Source organism: Pristis pectinata, chromosome 25 (assembly GCF_009764475.1).
Source record: "Pristis pectinata isolate sPriPec2 chromosome 25, sPriPec2.1.pri, whole genome shotgun sequence".
In the NCBI taxonomy this organism is placed as follows: domain Eukaryota; kingdom Metazoa; phylum Chordata; class Chondrichthyes; order Rhinopristiformes; family Pristidae; genus Pristis; species Pristis pectinata.
This window is the reverse complement of record NC_067429.1, coordinates 15886989-15899065: the sequence shown is the minus strand read 5'-3', so window position 1 is coordinate 15899065 and position 12077 is coordinate 15886989. Positions and strand designations below refer to the sequence as shown.

The window sequence follows — 12077 nt, the reverse complement described above, 5'->3', positions numbered from 1 at the left end:
CATTGGTCTGTGTATCTGCTGCAGTAATAATAATCAGGTTCACAATTTCAAATGACTCCAAGCACATCCTGAACTTGTATTGACCCTCTCCTCATTAATCTTTTAACCTGTTTGAATGAGGCAGCCATTATCTCGAGTCAGGTTGCTCACTTGACACCTTAGTTCTTCAAGGTTTTGCATCGCAAAGCCAGCCTGAAGTCCATTTGCACACTGCTTCTGCGTAATGACCACAATCTGGACCACTTGGCACTGCAGAAGCTCCATTTTATTCTGTAGCTCTGATGTCCTTCTATCCTGTGCAAGAGAATCTTCATCATCTAACTTTACACAATGTAGGGCAGCATAAGTAATCACGTTCTTGCCTTCAGCAAAACACAAAATGCTGGAGGAACTCAGCAGGTCAGGCAGCATCTATGGAGGGAAATGGACAGTTGATGTTTTGGGTCAAGACCCTTCACTGCCAACCTACCACATTCTTTACCTTATTTGCCTTCCACTTCTTATTCTCAACCAGTTCCCCACTGAATACGACTGCATCCTGTAAAGATGCACTAGGGCATCTATGCTTCTCATGGAGTCATAGAGACATACAGCACAGAAACAGGCCCTTCAGTCATCAAGTCCATCCCTGCTGTCAACCACTCACTTACACTAATCGTACCATAACAACATATGTTCAAAGACATTTCCAGAAATAAAATTTATTCATAAAAAAGCATATACAAGAAAAACAAAAACAGTCCATGGCTTCCTTTATGTTCATAGTGTCATTCAATATATATATTTATAGTGTTATCAGTCTTTATATTTTTTGTGTTTTGCACCTTGTGTGTACAAATCACCATTGCCACTCATGGCCTCCTAGAATGATATAAACGTCCAGTGTTTATAAGGCTTTTACATGGGGCTTAGCTGCTCAAGATCCAGTTGCAGCTGTCCTTCCCCACAATGCCTTTGCGTTGGTTGCACCAAGCTTCAGTGCATCCCTTAGCATGTACTCCTGCAGCCTGGAATGTGCCAGACAGCAGCATTCCCTTACAGACATCTCACTGTGCTGGAAGACCAAGTTTCAAGTGGACCAAAGTGCGTCTTTCACTGAGTTGACAATCTTCCAGCAGTACCTGATATCTGCCTCAGTGTGTGTTTCCAGGGATCAGCCCGTACATCAAATGGCACTCTGTAACACAGCTGCTCAGGGTGAACTTCAGCAAGGTCCCTTACATCCTGGAAGGGGAAGTCAGGAGAACTAGCACCAATCCTCATTGATTAGTCTGAGGTGGAAAGGGTGAGCAGCTTCAAATTCCTGGGTGTCAACATCTCGGAGGACCTAACCTGGATCCAGCACGTAGATGCAACCATGAAGAAGGCATGCCTGCGTCTCTACCTTCTTAGAAGTTTAAGAAGATTTGGAATATCATCAAAAACTCTAACAAACTTCTATAGATGTTCAGTAGAAAGCATTCTACAACACAGCCTTGTGTGGAAACTCCAATGCACAGGAACACAAGGCTACAGAGAGTGGTGGACTCATCCACTTCCTCAGGGTACAGTTCTCCTCACCTTCGAGGACATCTACAGGAGGTAATGTCTTGGGAAGGCAGCATCCTTCATCAGTGACCCCATGATCCTGGCCATGCTCTCTTCTCGATGCTGCTGTCAAAAAGGAGGTACAGGAGCCTGAAGACCCACACCTCAAGGTTCAACAACAGCTTCTTCCCCACTCCCATCGGGTTCTTGAACCGACCTGAAAAATCTTAACACTACCTTGGATTACAGTTTTTTTCTCTCTCAGTCTTGCACTAATGCCATTGTTTATTTTGCACGCGTGTAAGTTATGTATAATTAGCGTTAATTCAAGATGATGTTAATTTATGTTTATCCTCGACTTGTAACGTACTGTGCTGCTGCTGCAAAAAGCTGATTTTCATGGCATTTATACCCTGTGTATGTGTATCTATGACAACAATAGACTTCAGTGTTTCCACTCCTTCTTTGCAAATGCCAGACCTCTTCCCATAAAGAGGTAAGCCATCATCTCATCCTTATCGGAGCCGTCCCGGGGGCAGCATGTGCGACAGATGAGTCGCCGAGTGTACAGGAAAGATCTGACAGAAAGGACCCGCTCATTGCCGACCAAGCGAGATCTCGGTGCTTGTTAGTGAGTTCTGGCAATTAGGCATTCTGCTTGGTTAACCATCTACAAGATCCATTGAGTCCTTGTCCTACAGTATCTGCAGGATGGTCAGTGCTGACCACTACCAGAAGGACTTGTGGTCAAAGGTGTTTTCCTGAAAGAACTTTCCACGAAGGATGGATAATTTGGCAAGGTCCAACTGAATGGAACACTGTGCAGCACCAAGACCTAGACCAATCTTCACAGCACCAGTGCCAGTTAGATCCTCAGTATGTAAGTGACACTTGATGCCTGTGCACTTTGGTTCCATGCCCAGCTTGTTGCAGACACACAAAAAGATGGCCATCAGGACAAAACAATGTTGAATACACTTTTTCTTCTGCTATTTGGGGACTTGTGCATTGGGACCCATCAGACACGCTCCATCTTGGATCCCCAGATGAAACGGAAGATGGCTCAGGTGACTGCCACGGCAGAGGAGCGGAGGATGGGCCACACCCATGCCAAATACAGCAACACTGAGAGCCCTTCGTACCTGATGACCAGGTTCTTACCCACCATTGAGAGGGAGCACTGCTCCCACAGACCCACTTTTTCTTTAACCTTGCTTATCCACTCCAACCAATTGTTGCCTCTGCCCCTCTGAACCAGATCCCCACCACCTTCAAGTAGTCCTGATGGTGAAGGGAATGGTGGACTTGTCGGACCAGTTGCCAAAGAACACGGCCTCGCCCTTCCTCTTGTACGGAGTGAACTCTGGATTGGAGGATGATCTTGGAGGATTCTGAGGCAAAGCGTGAGGCTTGTCAGGTCTTCATCTCTTGGAGTTCCTCCCTCACATCCACCCCCCTTGACTGCAGAAGGAGAAGGTTCTATAAGTACATCTGGAGTTGGCACATTTCCCACTGACTCTGTTTTGCTTTCTGAACACTTTTGAGGATAAACAACCTTTTGATGTTCTCCTTGGTTGCTTCCCACCAGTGCATCAGGGAAGTCAAAGAGCTCTCCAACCCCCATAGTCTTTTGTTAGTTCCCCAATGTGCCCTGGGGTCTGCAGCCTTATATTCAACTTCCACATCCCCCTGCCTGCCTTCTGGTCTTCCTAGAGGTGACAGTCAGTCCAAAGAAGACAGTTGTCAGAGAAGAACACCATGGATCTGACCATGTGTGCCTTAGACACAAAGAGGAAGCCTATCCGAGATCAGGCTGAGCAATTGGTCTTGACCAAGCGGATGGCTACTGTAGTCCACCAGCAGGGTTGCTGAAGAAGTTGCACAACTTTGCATCTGTTACGAGTCAGGTTGCTATTGGTGAATGTCCCTTTAAGGCACCTGGACAGTAGAGTAGTAGTGTGTGTGTGTGGTGTCATCAAGACAGCAAGATTATAACAACGTGCTGACGGTTTTGCTCAGTGAGTCGAAGTGAGTCGAAAAGAGAGAGGAAAGAAAGAGAGAGAGAGGACACTGACTGCTGGTCACAGTAACAATGGATGAAGAACAATAGCTGTGTCTGTCACTACAATCCATGCATGGATTTTTGGGGCAAACAAGTGGAGTCCACTTTGTCATTAACCTGTAGTGGAAAACAGGTATTTCTGTGGGTGACCACATCTCGAATGCCTTCGGGGTGACAGATACTTCGGAACAAAGCAATGGAGATCACAGGAGATTGAGGTGTCGTATGGGTTCCATCGTGGAACATGTGGATTTTGTAAATTCTCTCTACATTCTCTCTGCATTTTCTCTTCGGTCAACGGTGGTTTTGCAAAGCCTTTGCTCACGTTTCAGCTGATGACTTGCTGAACTGAACTTTGAGAACTATTCCTAGACTTGGAGTTTGGGAATTTGCCACACACACACTTTAAGTCTAGTTTTGGGGATTATGTTTTGATATCTGACATTTTTTACTTTTCTTATTATTACAAGTAGTTATTAATAAAATAGTTTTAACACTTGTACATGACTCGGTGTGTTTCTATTGTTGCTGGTACGTAACACATCATTTACCGTTTGCGTGTAGAGTCTGGAGGTGCTGTTCAGTCTGCTGGGATCACAATCGCGACCACCTCCAATAACTGCAGAGGTGAGGCAGTCCTTCCTCTTACAAGAAAGTTACAACTGCCTTGACCTCAGCAAGGTATTCCACAGCAGCAACACATTGCACACGTTTAAGTGATGCAAATTTCATATCTATAACTTGTTTTTTAAAGTTTGACGTTCATTGTCACATTCAATAGTTCTGAACCCACATGACCACTGCTTTTGCACAGTGCTGCACTGTTTGTGGGCTTAGGTCCTGGCACTGATCTCCCACAGGAGAGGGATCGCCTGTGGTGAAGTTGGTGGTGTTGCTGAGGGGAGATCAGCCTGCATTCCGATTACTCCTGTCTCCATCTGTCTCTGCAGGGTTTGTATTGCCAGTGTCCTCAGCTGGGGTGCATCGAGCACTGCACTGCTGCAGGCCTTCTGGAGCAGGGAGTGACCAGCTGGTTGCTTCCTTCTTATGTTCCTGGCTGTGGGCTCTCGTCCTCCTTTGTGTCTCTCCTGATTTGTTGCTTCCTCTGCCCACATCATCGTTTCACCGTTGACAATTCATCCTCGAATGAGGAGAGGTCGCCGACATCTGTCTGGGACTTCTTTCTTTTCTTCCCATTTCCATTATTCTCAGAGATCCATTGCCTCTTGGGATAGTGCCTTCCGTGCCTTTTCCTCTTCACCACCTGCCATTCTCCTTCTTGTTCCTCTGGACCCCTCTTCCATTGACTCCGTCTCCTGGGGAAGGGGCTGGTGGTTTGCGGCTGGGGCTTGGGAGTTGAGGCGGCAGGGCTTTCCTCACTCTTCCTGGTCTCGTTCTCTGCTGTCGTCTTGGCAGGGTGAGAGGATATGTGGGCATTCATGGGGGGCCTGTTGCCAGCTCCCACACTTATTGCCTGAGTGTAAGTTCAGGCACATTTGGGGCAGACTCTATAAAGGTGCCTTGCTTCCCCATGTAGGTTGCAGCGCTTGGTTTCTTGCAGTCCTTGGTCTGGTGGCCTTCCTGCTTGCAGTTCTTACAGATTACTGCACTGCATTGATCCACCATGTGCCCAGGTTGCAGTTTCAGTACACTCTGGACTGTCCTGCGTACAGCAGTACCATGATTTCTTCCAACTGCAAATACCGAGGGCAGGTGGATGATAGCTCCTTTTTGTCCACCCTCAGCTTGAATTTCACTTGCCGTTTGTATTGTGGAGGGTCGTGGCTGTCACGTGACAGCGCTGCCCCCTACCTGGTCAGATGACAGCACTGCCACCTACCTGGTCGGAAGACACACCACTGCTATCAAGGTTTGGCCCCGTCCCACCCATCAGCACACACCTGACCATTGGCCCTTTGTAATCGATTAGTCCTTGCTGGCACCGGGCCATTGGCCTTTGTAAATTACCTGGGCTGGACTCCCCAGCCTCCCCAGCACTATAAAGGGTGCCACATGTGCTTGGCTCTCTCTCTTTGTCTGCTCCAAGGGATCACCCTGCTTCATTCAGGCCGAGGACCGTGGAACGGCGCTGGAGAGATCGTTGGTGAGGTGTGCACTGTTGAAAGGATTGGGAGCATTTCCTGAGAAGTTCAGCCTCCCACCAGATAGAACAGTGATAGTGTTCCACTAGACCTAACCTTTCACCTCACCAGCCTCCAACTGAACACCTCCTTCTTTCCAGTCCTGAAGAAGGGTCTCAACATGAAACTTTGAACTATCCATTTCCCTCCATGGATGCTGCCTGACCTATGGAGTTTCTCCAGCATTTTGTGTGTTGCAAAACACTTAAATAGGCAAGGTTTAGAGCGATGTGGGCAAAACGTGGGACTAGCTCAGAAAGCCACCTTGGTCAGCTGGAACAAGTTGGGCTGAAGGGCCTGTTTGCATGCTATATAACTCTTCGACTCCATGACTAGCTCCAAGCAGTGAGCATGATTCATAAGGATATAATAAACCAGAACAGAAGCAGGCCAACTGGCCCATCAAGCCTGCTCTGCTCTTCATCATGATCGTGGTTGATCTTCTATCTCAGGCACTTTTCCAGCACTGTCCTCATATTCCTGAATCCCCTTCAACTGAACACAACAAATAAGCCTCCAGAGCCCTCTGGACTGGAGGAATTCCAAAGGTTCACCACTCTCTGAATGAAGAAATGTATCCTTATTAAATGGTCTGTCCCTTACTCCTTAGCAAGGGAAGCATTTTACCTGCATCCAGCCTGTGGATCCCTGTAAGAGTTTTCTAAGTTTTGATGAGATTCTCCTCTTATTCTTCTAAATCCTAAGGAATATAGTCCCAGCCAATTATTCAGATACAGCAACAGGAAGTAAACACAGTAAAGGACTTTATGCAATCATTTCAGCAATTGTGCATCAGAATTCTTAATATAAGACTTGCAACATCCATAATATTTTGAGCAAAGTCTAATATGAATTATTGCTGCCCGGAGTAGTACAATAAGGATTTCACCAAATACATCAGAAATGTAAATCAATGACTCAAATTGTCTATCCAATCATTTGTGGTCAGAGAGATTTGATGGTGGGGTTGTCTACTTTGTCCAGTCAGGTTTGCATATGAAAATATAGATAAAATGCAATGGTAATTCAATTTTTCCACATTACAGCCATGGCTACACTTCAAAGATACCTCATCACCTGTAAAACTGCTGATCACGAAAGGTTTTACATATTTATATATTTCTTTGATTCTGTTGAATATTGGCTCAATTAATAGAGACTTCTTGGAGTGGTTTGTATGTGCCCTTGGTCATTAGAAACATGAACTATTGAACCACTTCATAAGTTCAAATGAAAAACCATAAAGCAAGTATTTTTTCTGTTTGTCGTTTACCACAGAAAACATATGGTTTGAAAAGAGATTTCTAATTGTAGACATCCTTCTCTTTTAAAAATATCATACAAATTAATACCTTTTGCGATTTTAAATTATAAATTAAAATCAATAGCCTGTAAAGAGATTTAATCTAATCATAAATGCTGACTACTGAAGTAATAATTGTAGAAGACATTTCTCCTCTTCAATGGGGAAGTTGCTGTCATTGAAATGAATCAGGATATACAAACCCTATGTAACCAAGAATAAGATGTAGAGAATCATGAGAGAAGACATGGAGTTGGTGATGGAAGAGGTAGTGATTAGTGATAGGCTGTTGATCAAACTGGTATCCTGGTGTAAGATCAGCTGGGAGTGTTCAGTGCAAATGTAGAGCCAGTGGGGCTCAGTCCAGTTTTGGGGTCATTCCTCATTTTATTTGAGTTCTGCAGGCTAGCCGTATATTCTGTGCAAAGGGTATGACAATTCAGATAGAATATTAAACTGCTACTGCACCAATGGGAACCTTATTTTTAACTAAGGAAAGTTGAGAAGCAGAACAATGGAATGGCAAGAGACAGTAAGTGTAACTCTGGAGTCCCATGGCTTTTGTGTGGACTGTCTGGTGAAATAAATTTAGGAGACAGGAATCAAATGATCTTCATGTTTTAAGAGCATGGAAAACTCATTTGGCAAGAGTTAGCACAGTCTGTGAATGCAAACATGCATGAGGTTTGCACAAGGATCTTCAGCAGTGTAGAAAGATTGAGTTAATTGTTGAGTCGGAGCTAAAAAATACACCATTCTTTACAATATTAGCTGTCAGTCTTAAAGGCTGCAGAAATAATGTTGCAGTTTCAAAATTTCACTATCATTGTGTCAAAGGAAAAACTCATAAGCCTTGCCAAGTCAACAAGAAAGGAGTACAAGTCATCCAGCAATTTGCAGAGAAAATTACCACTTCATAAATTGTTAGACTTTTAAAGAATGAATCATTTCAAGTGTTATTAAAATGACATTCTCAGAACAGATATTGTTCCAAGTTAGTGTAGTGCATTCAGTGCTTACAATGTGTGCTCCTCTACACTGGAGAAACCAAATGCAGATTGGGTGACCACTTTGAAATTCACCTCCATACAGTGTGCAGGAGAGACCTTGAAATTCTGGTTGCCTGTTCCTTTATATCGCCTATCCCACTCCCACTCCCACTCTGGCCTTCTGCAATTGGCTTCTTTCACTGTTCAGATGAATTCCAGAGTAAGTTCGAGGAACAGCATCTTTCAATTCGGAATGTTACGCCCCTCAGGATAACATTGGATTCAACAATTTCAGGTAGCCAATCTTCCCAGTCAGTCCAGATGAAGGGTCAAAACGTAGACTATCCATTTCCCTCCATAGATGCTGCCTGACCCACTGAGTTCTTCTGGTATCTTGTGTATTGCTCCAGATTCCAGCAGCTGCAGTCTCTCTTGTGTCTCCTGTGCACCCAGTGTGTGTCAGTTTGAAGGGTCTTCACTCTGTAAAATTAACCCTGCTTTTCTTTGAAACTCAAAAAACTACAGATGCCGGAAACCTGAAAAGCAGGAGGTGGATAAAGAAATAGACTGGAGACCCTTCATCAGAGGCATTGGATGAAAGATCTTCGACCTGAAACATTAACCCTGTCTCCCTTTTCACAGATGCTGCCTGACCTGCTGATATTTTCCAGCACTTCTGCTTTACTTTCGCTTTTTCTTTTTCCATGCATGCTACCTGATCAATTGGATATTTTCAACATATTTTGCTATTCATTTAGTCTTCCAGAATTTGTCTCACAGTCTAAGGAGGTGACTTGGAAGTAACTCTTGAAATAAATAATGTCTGATTAAATTGCCACTCTTTTGAAAGAAAAGAACACATTCACGTGACATCTTGATACTTAAAAACAATACCAAGCCACAGCAACATATAATAAAGAACACAGTTACTGAAGTCATTGGCCATATTGAGTTAACCTGGTTCTGAAGAGGTGAGAGGTCGGCAGGAATTCCAATCCAATGAGGTAAGAAAGCTGCTTCATACTTAAATAGCTTCAGAAATGGTGAATCGGGCAGTGAAATTATCAAGGAAAATTGTCTCTCCAGCAGCCAGATAGAGTGCTCAGTATCCAAATGTCCCTATAATCATTATAGTGTGATTACAATGAGCAAAGATAGAAAGATCTTGACCAGGGGCACAAGAAATTCTGCAGATGCTGGAATCTGGAGCAATACACAAAAAGTGCTGCAGGAACTGAGGCAGCGCTTCACCTGTGAGTCCGAGTGTGTCATTTATTGCATCTGGTGCTCCCAGTGCATCCTCCTGTACGTCGATAAGATCCAATGCAGATTGGGTGACCGCTTCATCAAGCACCTTCGCTCCCTCCAACACAACAGCCAGGACCTCCCGGTGACCACCCACTTCAATTCCACATCCCACTCCCATACTGACGTGTCTATCCATGGCCTCCTCTACTGCCACTTTGAGGCCAGGCGCAGGTTGGAGGAACAGCACCTCATATTCCGCCTTGGAAGTCTCCAACTTGATGGCCTCAACATCGATTTCTCTAACTTCTGGTAACCCCTCCCCTTCTTTTCCTTCCCCCCCACTCCTTTGTCTTTCCTTATTCCTGTGGCTCCCTTCCCCGGCCTTGATGACCTGCACATCTCCTCTCCTCCATTCTTTATTCCATGGACCACTGCCATCTCCTACCGATTCCTTCTTTTTCAGCCATTTGCCTCTTTTACCTATCACCTCTCAGCTTATTACATCTTCCTCCACTCCTCCACCCACCTACCTTCCCTCTCTTACCTGGACTCGCCTATCACCTGAACTCACCTGTCCCCTGCCTGTGTGTGCTCCTCCCCCTTCCCCCACCTTCTTATTCTAGCTTCTGCCCTCTTCCTTTCCAGTCCTGATGAAGGGTCTCAGCCCAAAACATCGACTGCTTATTTCCCTCCATAGATGCTGCCTGACCTACTGAGTTCCTCCAGCACTTTTTGTGTAAGATCTTGACCAGGACTGTTTGAAGTGTCTGAAAAGAAAACATCTCCTTTGGAAACATTAATGTTCTCTTCAATTAATGTTCACCAATCCATTCTATTACTTGTTCTGCAAAGATGACATTCTTGTATTTCTTTCTGAAGTAATCCATTGCTTTTTCTAATTATTTCTTATCAGCAGTGATGGCTTTCCATACATTTGGCATGACTTTTATATAATCACCCCTTCGCACTGAACATCTACATACATCACATTCTCTCAGTCTCCCCTAATGCACCTGAGATATGCATTTGTCTGTTCTGTGAACTCGTGGAGGATTTCGTCTTGTAAGTGATGATAGAAGGTCCAGGAGCAAGGATATCCAGTGAACATATGATAGTCTCCTGGAATATTACGATGCTCGTCATCCATCCAATCATGAAGATTATAATGTTGCCAATGTATTCTTTTGATGAAACTTTCATGGAGGGTTGGAAGGGTAATTTTGAAGACAGGAGACAGATAATTGGCCATAGAAGGTAAAGTGTAGGCTTGATGACCATTCAGTTTTGCCAAAGCATATAATGTTGCATATTCCCCCATCTGGTTGCAAGTCATCCACTAGAGTTAATTGTCCAAATTCCCTATGTTGAAGTTTTCATCCTTGCAGAGTCTTTCTTTGTATCAAGTTCCAATTTATTTCCTGTTTCATTTTCAAAAATGTTTGGATATGTGGCTGCTTTGTTGTCAGTCATGTATTTATGCATGTATGTAATCAAACATAATGTTATTAAAGCAACACACAAAATTAACAAAGTCATTTTCATCTTATTTTGCCATTGAAAAATTCTCTTCAGAAGATTCATTTCCTGGCACTCTTCACGTTGTGATTTTATGATTTTGTTTTCCTCAGGTCAGAGTTTCTGAAATTCCAAAATTGTACATTACTAGAAAATCAATAATGAGTTTGAACAATTCTTCAAACTTCACTAATGCATCAGTAAAAATGAAATATCAGGGAGGTAATTTTTGCTTCTTACGCAGAACACCTTACTGGTGTAATTGATGGCATACTTTCACAGATGAAACGTGGATATGTAACTTCCTATTCTATCTTTATCTAAGTCTTATATGAACATGTTTGGCAGTTGGAACCTCAAAAAGCATCTTTGAAAGGCACCACTATCACCTCCTGATAATAAGCGCACTTATGAATTATCATTGTTCCCTGTACATTGCTACTCAGCCAATTACTAACCATGTTGTACATTTGTTTTCAATCCTATTAGCTTCAGTTTAATCTAATAGCTTCTTATAAGGGACTTAACAAATACTCTGAAAATAGTTGCAAATAACATCCATAGTATTTCCCTGTCCACTTCATAATTTGCCTTTTCAATACATTCAATCAAGTCTGTACGGCAAGATCCATGCTGTACAAATCTATGCTAGTTATCTTTCCAATCAGATAAAATTTTTAAAGTGAGGTTTCACTTCATCCTTTAGAATAGCTGACAGTAATTTCCTGACAATAGGCAGTGGATTAAATTTTCTATAATTCATTGGCTTCTCTCCTTCACCTATCTTAAACATCAGAGTGACATTCATAACCTTTCAATCTAATAGGAAAATTCCTGAATCAAGGGAATTTCAAAAATAGGGTTATTGACCTGAAATCTTAATTCTGTTTCTGCATCCAGAGGTGATACCTGACCCGCTGAGTATTTCCAATAATTTCGCCTTTTATTTCAGATTTCCAGCAATTGCAAGTTTTTTTTATTTTCTGAAGTGAAAATTGGGACATCTATAATGTTCACCCGTTCCTTCCTTCGAAATCCCTGCAGAAACAGTCTGGTCTTGGAGATTCTGAACTGTAGCCACAGCATTTTGTTGGGTAGTGAATGGTGCCCTCACCCCCACCCAATTCCCCCAGTATGTTGGTGATCAGGGAGTCAGCAAGGATAATGATATTAAATTTCAAATGTAGGTGGTTAGTCTCTCCCTTGTTGGAGGTGGACATTTTCTGAAACTTGTGTGGCATCAATATTTCTCACCACATATCAGTTCATGCCTGAATGGTCTCTGGGTCTTG

The 12077-nt window shown here is 43.5% G+C and overlaps 1 pseudogene; it reads right to left on the bottom strand.

Annotated features, from left to right (window-relative positions):
- Positions 1 to 4703: 4703 nt before the first annotated feature.
- On the bottom strand, positions 4704 to 11871 carry LOC127582828 (galactoside alpha-(1,2)-fucosyltransferase 2-like; annotated as a pseudogene).
- Positions 11872 to 12077: the final 206 nt, after the last annotated feature.